This window comes from Phalacrocorax aristotelis, chromosome 13 (genome assembly GCF_949628215.1).
Source record: "Phalacrocorax aristotelis chromosome 13, bGulAri2.1, whole genome shotgun sequence".
Classification (NCBI taxonomy): Eukaryota; Metazoa; Chordata; class Aves; order Suliformes; family Phalacrocoracidae; genus Phalacrocorax; species Phalacrocorax aristotelis.
This window is the reverse complement of record NC_134288.1, coordinates 12,523,551-12,530,459: the sequence shown is the minus strand read 5'-3', so window position 1 is coordinate 12,530,459 and position 6,909 is coordinate 12,523,551.

Here is a 6,909-nt window from a genome sequence, read left to right as displayed (position 1 = left end):
GATGAAGGCTGTTGCTCCTCTTGCTCCAGTCTGTCAGCTTAAGAGCCATCCCCCAGGCTTGCAGGAACCCCACCCCACCAGCCCCAGAAGCGCAGATCCCCATGCTTGGCATGGATCCCCGTGCATGGCGTGGATACCCATGCATGGCCCTGAGACCCACCAGCAGAGCCCGAAACCTGTGCAGAGGGATGAATCCCTGCTTCTCCCAGCCCCTGAAGCAAAGCTGAGGCAGCGCTGATCATGGGCCGTATATGGGCAAGGCAGACCCGGATCTGGGAAAGCATAAACTTAGTATTTATCTCCACAAAGTGACTCAAGGCATTTCTGCGCAGCACGACACTTCCTGGATTGGTGTGTTTATACTGCATGGAATAAACATACCCCTTAGGCACTTGAACCGATGTCTGCCACATCCCAGGATGATGCTCTTGATGGCTTGCCAAATAAGAAAACTCTGCCCGTTCTGCCATCCTCAGAGGACGTTGATGTGCACTGACGATGTCTATGCCACCAGGCTGGCAGAGGAGGCGTGGGAGCTTTGCTGGGTGTGACGAAGCCTCTGGTGCTGTGAACAGCAGGGTGTGGGTGCTGGTGGCCTCTGTGTTCCTCTGAAACCCAAAGGGCCCCTGCAGGCTCCCATGCTTCCCACCTCACAGGTTCCCAAGAAGCTTGTGCTCCCAAGTGGGATTTTGCCCATAAACACAGACATATTGGACCAAATTTGCCATTAATGAGGGACTACTGAGATGTTTACAATTAAGCAGGCATTAATGTATTTGCAACACTGGACCCTTAGAGTGGTAAATGCTTTTGCCAAATATATTTAAAGAAGCTACATGTCAACTCTTAATATTGCTTACAATTTACACCAGCAATCAAACTGGTGCCTGATGATATGATCGAAATATGGGCGGCTAATAACAGATAGATTTTGAAATTGTCCTATAAAACAAATACAGGTTCTACGTTTTTTCATATGGCTGTTTCACAAGATCCTTTTTTGTATACTGTTGCAGGTGGGACACCAACATTTTTCACAGTATTAATAGTATTTAATATTAATAATAGGATTAGGATAGGAAACATAAGACAATGTTTTCTTGTAGGCTTCCGTTTAAAAGGTTACACTGAAACATAAAATCCCCCTTTAAAATCCCAAGAACTTCCTCAGTATCTTATGCTATTCAATATAGGTCAGATATTGAGCCTAAATTATTTGGCATAATCAACTCATATCACGGCTGCAGAAAAAATAATTTGGGATAAAAAGGAATTAAAACCCTTCCTGCTGGCAAGATCATCAAATAAGCCAAGGGATAAATGGGCATGGAAACCTAGCTAGGCTTGCTGCAAACAATTCTCTAAAACCCAAGATTGGATTTTTAAAAAGGAATGGTTTTTTTTCATTCTTTCCTTGTAAAAACAGCTGTAGGATGTAAATCGTCCCACTGAGTCAGTGCAGGATGAAACAGAAAGAAGCCAGTCTCCATAGCTTAGTGGGTTACTAACTTCAAAGCTGAATTTAGCTGTTTGTTGCTGCTGTTAATGCTGGGGAGCTTTCATCTACATCTGACAAGCGAACTAGCTCACAGTGTATGAGTATATCGGGCATGTTGCTGTGTTTCAAGGAATCTGCTGCTAAAACAGATGGGTGGCACATCAGCATAATTTCCAGAAATGGCAGCAATGGGGTACAACACTGAGCCACCTTTCCTCCCCATTTCTTGCAATGACGGAATTGACGCAGCTGAGGGATGGAGGGAGCCTGAGCTCTGTTCTGACTGGAGATGCTCCTAATTCATACACAGGGATGCTGTTATGGAGAAAGGCTGGACTCATCACGGTGCTGCTGCACAGCAGCTTCAAGTTCTGGGCTGAAACATGCTCCAACCTCAACCAGTACAAATCCCCTGGACAAACGGGAAGGCAAGGTAGATTTGCATTTACAACGGTGCTATTGCACAAATGTAAAGTGTTACTCTGAATCTCCAATACTAAACTCACACTCATTTTGCTCCTGGAGCTCCTGCTCTGCCTTAAAGGAAGCCCTGGGCTGTGTCTGCAGTCAGGGGTTGCTGGAATAAGGGGCTGGTCTGGAGTGGATGAAGCCTGCGAGCCCTTTTCCCAATATTATGTGGGGAATAGAATCACCAAAGTCACCAGGATTTTCCTATGTGCAAGAACTGCAGGATTTGGTCTAAGCATCTGATATGAGACAGCATTTTAAAGTACATATGTGGGCTGGGTGTTATATTTTTTTTTCAAAATCATGGCCCAAAATCAAGCAAAGATAAACAGGTCATGAATATATTTAGGCTGGGATCCAGAACAACAGCTTTCCAGTTGGAGGAACTGCTAGTATTAAGATAAGACACTAGAAATTTCTGTACATGTTTTTCCAGACTAAGTGGGGTGTGGATGGGGATCCAAGAGGCCTCACGGGGGACCAGGGTGGCCTCTGGAAGCCTGGGAGGATGACGAGTAAGTGCAACGTGCATCCAGAGCTTGCCGTCCCCTCTCTGTTGAACAGGCTCTAATCCAAGGTCCCTGTCCCAAGGACCCTATCACAATTCACCCCTGTTAAATCCTGTCCTTAAATCAGCACATACAGGGGGACCAGTCCTCTTTGGAGCTAAGCTTCACACTTACCACATCCATCTAAAGACCACCCACCATGTTTTTGGGACTATGCATTCTCCTACGCATGTTCTCCCCCCTCCGTTTAGTCAGAAAATGCCCAGAGATACCTTTTGCCACATATGTAAGAAATTATGAAACCCTTCCTAACTACACTCACATGTTGGGCCACTCGTGCTCTCTGGTGGCACATCCATCTCCTCAGCTCCCCTCCACCCCAAACCCATGAGCTGGGTTTGACTCAAGCTGTCAGCCTCACCAGTACTTTAGCCGTGTGACCTGCAGTGGTTTTAATCCGCCTCCAGCCAGTTCCAGTTGGGAGTCCTGGTTTCCCTTGGCCACTGCTGGAGCGGAGTGGCCATGTCCCCTCGATTCCTGGATTCCTGAGTGCTCATCCACGGTGGGTGACGCAATCCTCTGCTCTCGCTGCAGATTTCCAGTTACAGCAAAATAAGCTGCCGAGCCCCAGGAGGCAAATGCTGCCAACAGACCTCTGTGCTGAAAACTGTGTACCTTGGAAAATGATTCAGACTCTCCTGCATGACACAAAGTATTTAAAAAACATGGAGCTGATTGATTTAATCATATAGCTCTGCGCTCGGGAGGACCACGTTCTCGCTTCATGAAAAATGTATGTGGTATTTACGTGAGGATTTGTGAATGAATGAATCAAACCCTCTCCCCTGAACCATGTGGCACTACACTACATGCCGTTATTAATAGATCAATAAATTCCATGGGAGTATCTTGCAAAATGTGTTTTCTGGAGAGGTCCCACTGGAGATCAGCACATCTAGCAGTGAGTTTGGTAAGAGCAGGGTGTGCAGCATAAACCGACCAGAGAAAGAAGAGCAGAAAGCCGCGATGCCCAAGGGACGTGGGAGGAACGTGCACTTTGGCTCAAAAATTCCTACAATAAGCTTTGCTCAAGATGAAGGAGCAAAGGAACTCCCCAAATCTCTCCCTTCCAAGAACCACCACTGCCTGCTGCACTTGCTAAACCTATGCACGACTTCACAGCCTCCTTTCAAAAGTGTAAAGCCTTGCCCTTGTGCTCTGTTCTGAACACCCCAGTTGTCCCTGTCCCCGCTCCGAGCTCCCGGCTGTGCACCGCATTGCTGCACGCGAGGCTGCCTGGGTGTGTGCTGCCTCCTTCACATGTGCAGGGTGCATCTGGCCTTGAGAAGGACCTACACAAAATGCCCAGCCCACTCAAATCCTCAAAACAGGACTTAAGCAAGACCTCAGTAATGCCTGGAATGAGTTTTCCTAGGGTGAACTGAAAAGAGAGGCTGTGTTTCTGAAGCCAGCACTATAAATGGGCATTACTTACTGATCAGAGCTCGTTAAAAGTATTTCGCTAAAGAGAAGGTGATGCTCAGTTTCATGAAAACGGCATGAATTAAGCCACCTTCAAAATATTTATTGCCGTAGGGGCAATACCAACGTAGAAGAACGTAAGGGGGAAGAATCTGATGTGCATTTCTCTATTTTTGGTGCTCTCGGTTCCTGCATTGGAGCCAGCTGTGTCCCCAGCACAGTTCCCTTTTGCTTTGAGCTCGTTGGACTCTCTACTTTCCTGCACAGCACTGCCCCTGTTACATGTACAAGAGAGGAACCTTTGTGTGGTGGCAATTTTTTTTTCCAAGGTGGAGATTTATACTCATGGCTAGACTTGCACAAACTTATTTCCTTCAAAATTTTACAAATCAAGTCTAGACAGTTGCTGAAAATGTCAGTATACTGCTGAGTTTAGTGGGAGGCTGATGCACAGGGAGGACCGGGGCGGGTCTGCAAGCTGAGAGCCACGATCTGCGCTGTGAGAATGATTCAGCATGTACGGATCGTTAAGGATCAGGAAGCAAAAGAGTTGCAATGGTCTGTTACTGGAATTGTTTTGCATGACGGGCAATAAGGGAGCCAGACGTTGCTATTCTGGCTGGACTAAAAGTGAACAGAAATGCTTACACCGTTGCTCTTTCATATTGGTGCAATTTCAAATCCAGCCCCTGTCCTGAGCCAACCCAAGCTGTGCTCTGAACCCGTTCCTCTGGGAAACCAGTTCACCGGCCCAGATGTCCTACCTACATCACGTCACTGATGACATCAGAGCTGTAATTTGTCTGAACAAAACAAACATGAGCTGACAGTCTCCCAGAAGGACCGATCTCTTCATGGGATAGCTTCTCTTCTACTTTATTGCTTTGTGGGTTGTAACTCTAAAAGTAATTTCAGTGGCTTTTTGGAGATCATTTTGTAAAGCAGTCTCCTTGTGCTGAATGGAAATGTGCCAACAAAAATGGTTTAACTCCTCAAAAGTCATAGATGGCTGGGTCTGGTACGCATACGCCCCTCGGAGTCATCAGCCAAACTCCAGTGAAGTTATTAAACAACTGCTGTGCTCTCAAGGGAGGCAGAATCAGCCCGTTGGGCCGAACACTGCCCGGTGTGCTGCTGCGAACACATTACCTTGAGCAGAACTGACCCTGTTTGCAGAAAACCTCTGGGAAGCTCTGGGGTTTCTTGCAGGTCTCAGATTTCTTCCTTACAGCAGAATAGTTCAAGTCTGAGGCTGCCTGCATATCACCAAATCAATACATACATTATCTGTCAAGAACGACTTGAAAAAAAGACAGACAAGCGTAATTATGAGAATTGATGGACTTCAGCAACTATCCATGTTTCTGCAACGTGGTGGGTGGTAACAGCAAGCCAGGGGCTGGGTGGGAGCAGAGTTTCCAGGGCTGGATGAAGTGCAGTGTATAAACTTTATTTCACTCCAGCAACTTGCTCAAGAAGCGTTCTGCTCAGAGCTGACAAAATTATTCTTTGTTTTTATAGTTATGGGATTGCCTTAACTATGAAATGTGTGTCCCTTCCAGCCCCTCAAATGCATCCTGCACGGAGATATGGGGCATCAGCTGAAAACGCCTCCTTGAAAAAGGCAAGAAGCAACATAAAAGAAAATAAAAGTCCAATAAATGAAGGTGAATTCTGTGGTGGTCTTGTGCAATGGGAGGAAAAAAAAATCTCTGTGGAAAAAAATGAAATTGAGGAATTCATTATTTTTGGCAGGACTTCTGCACATTTTGCTTATCAAGGGTTCATCACAGGGAGGGGATCATTTTATAGTCACATAAAAGTTCCCTCCCTCCTTCAATTTGCCTGGTCCCAGGCTGCCTCCCTGCAGTCTGAGGGGCCTCTTTACAGGGTTACATTTCCACTTCTTCATTTTTTCTGGATGGAGTATTTTTAAAAGACAGATTTATCCAGTTCACCATGCATGTTCAGCGCTGCTCTGGGTATTGCTGCCTCCTGCATGTCAGTCCAAGCAAGGGGGACAGATGCAGAGCTGGCTGCCTGGGACCGAAGGGGGAAGGCATCCATTGTGGCCCTGATCCTCTTTCCATGGCCGCGATCTGATGAACACTTTGAGCTGGGATGAATCAACCCTGCACCCTCTGCCTGCCCATCCCCTCCTTGTGCCAGCCCCTGTGTGCTGTGTCCACACCACTGCACTGAGGTACCAAGTGAGAGGTGGATGTTACCCGGGCTGAGCTGGTCCCCAGGAGAAGGTCCTGTGTAAGCTGGGGTCTGCCCATGGGGTGGTCGTGGCATCAGAGCGCTGGGCTGCCTCCTGCGCCACCTCCTCCTGCCACCCGCCTCCCTCTGCTTCACCCGGACTGAGGCATCACCCGTGCAGCTGGGGATGGAGGTGCTGCTTTCTCTGTTAGACCCATTACACTTTACAACCTGGACGTCTCAAGCATTTCTGCACACAAACCTCCAAGGCATTGATTCCCAGAATATCCACTGCCAGTGGATAACTCACAAGCTGGGACTTTGCTCCTCGGTGCAGAGCACGACTAAAGAGTTGAGCCCAAAGGAGCTTCTCCTGCTGCTGAGTGCAGCCTCCATGGCATTTTTTTTTCAGGGGGAGTGGTTGCCGCAGCACTGCGAGTGCGATACAAGCTCCTGCTGCAACTCCAACCTGTCAACCCTCGCTCTGCTTGTCAGGGTCTGGCCCGATGTTAATTAGAAGCTGCTGAGAGATGTGATTGAATGTGAGGAGGAAAACCCATCAGCAAGGGATGTGATCTCTGGCAAAGGGCTACACTCCACCTGGGACACAGTGAAGGCAGGAGTGCGTTAACCCACATGCTCTGCACAACATATAACACCCCGTCTGGCCCCGCTGCTCTGCCGAGGTTATTTGGAGGCTGTGCTTCCACAGCCAGCCTGCTGCTGCTGAAGATGCCCTATGGCATCCAA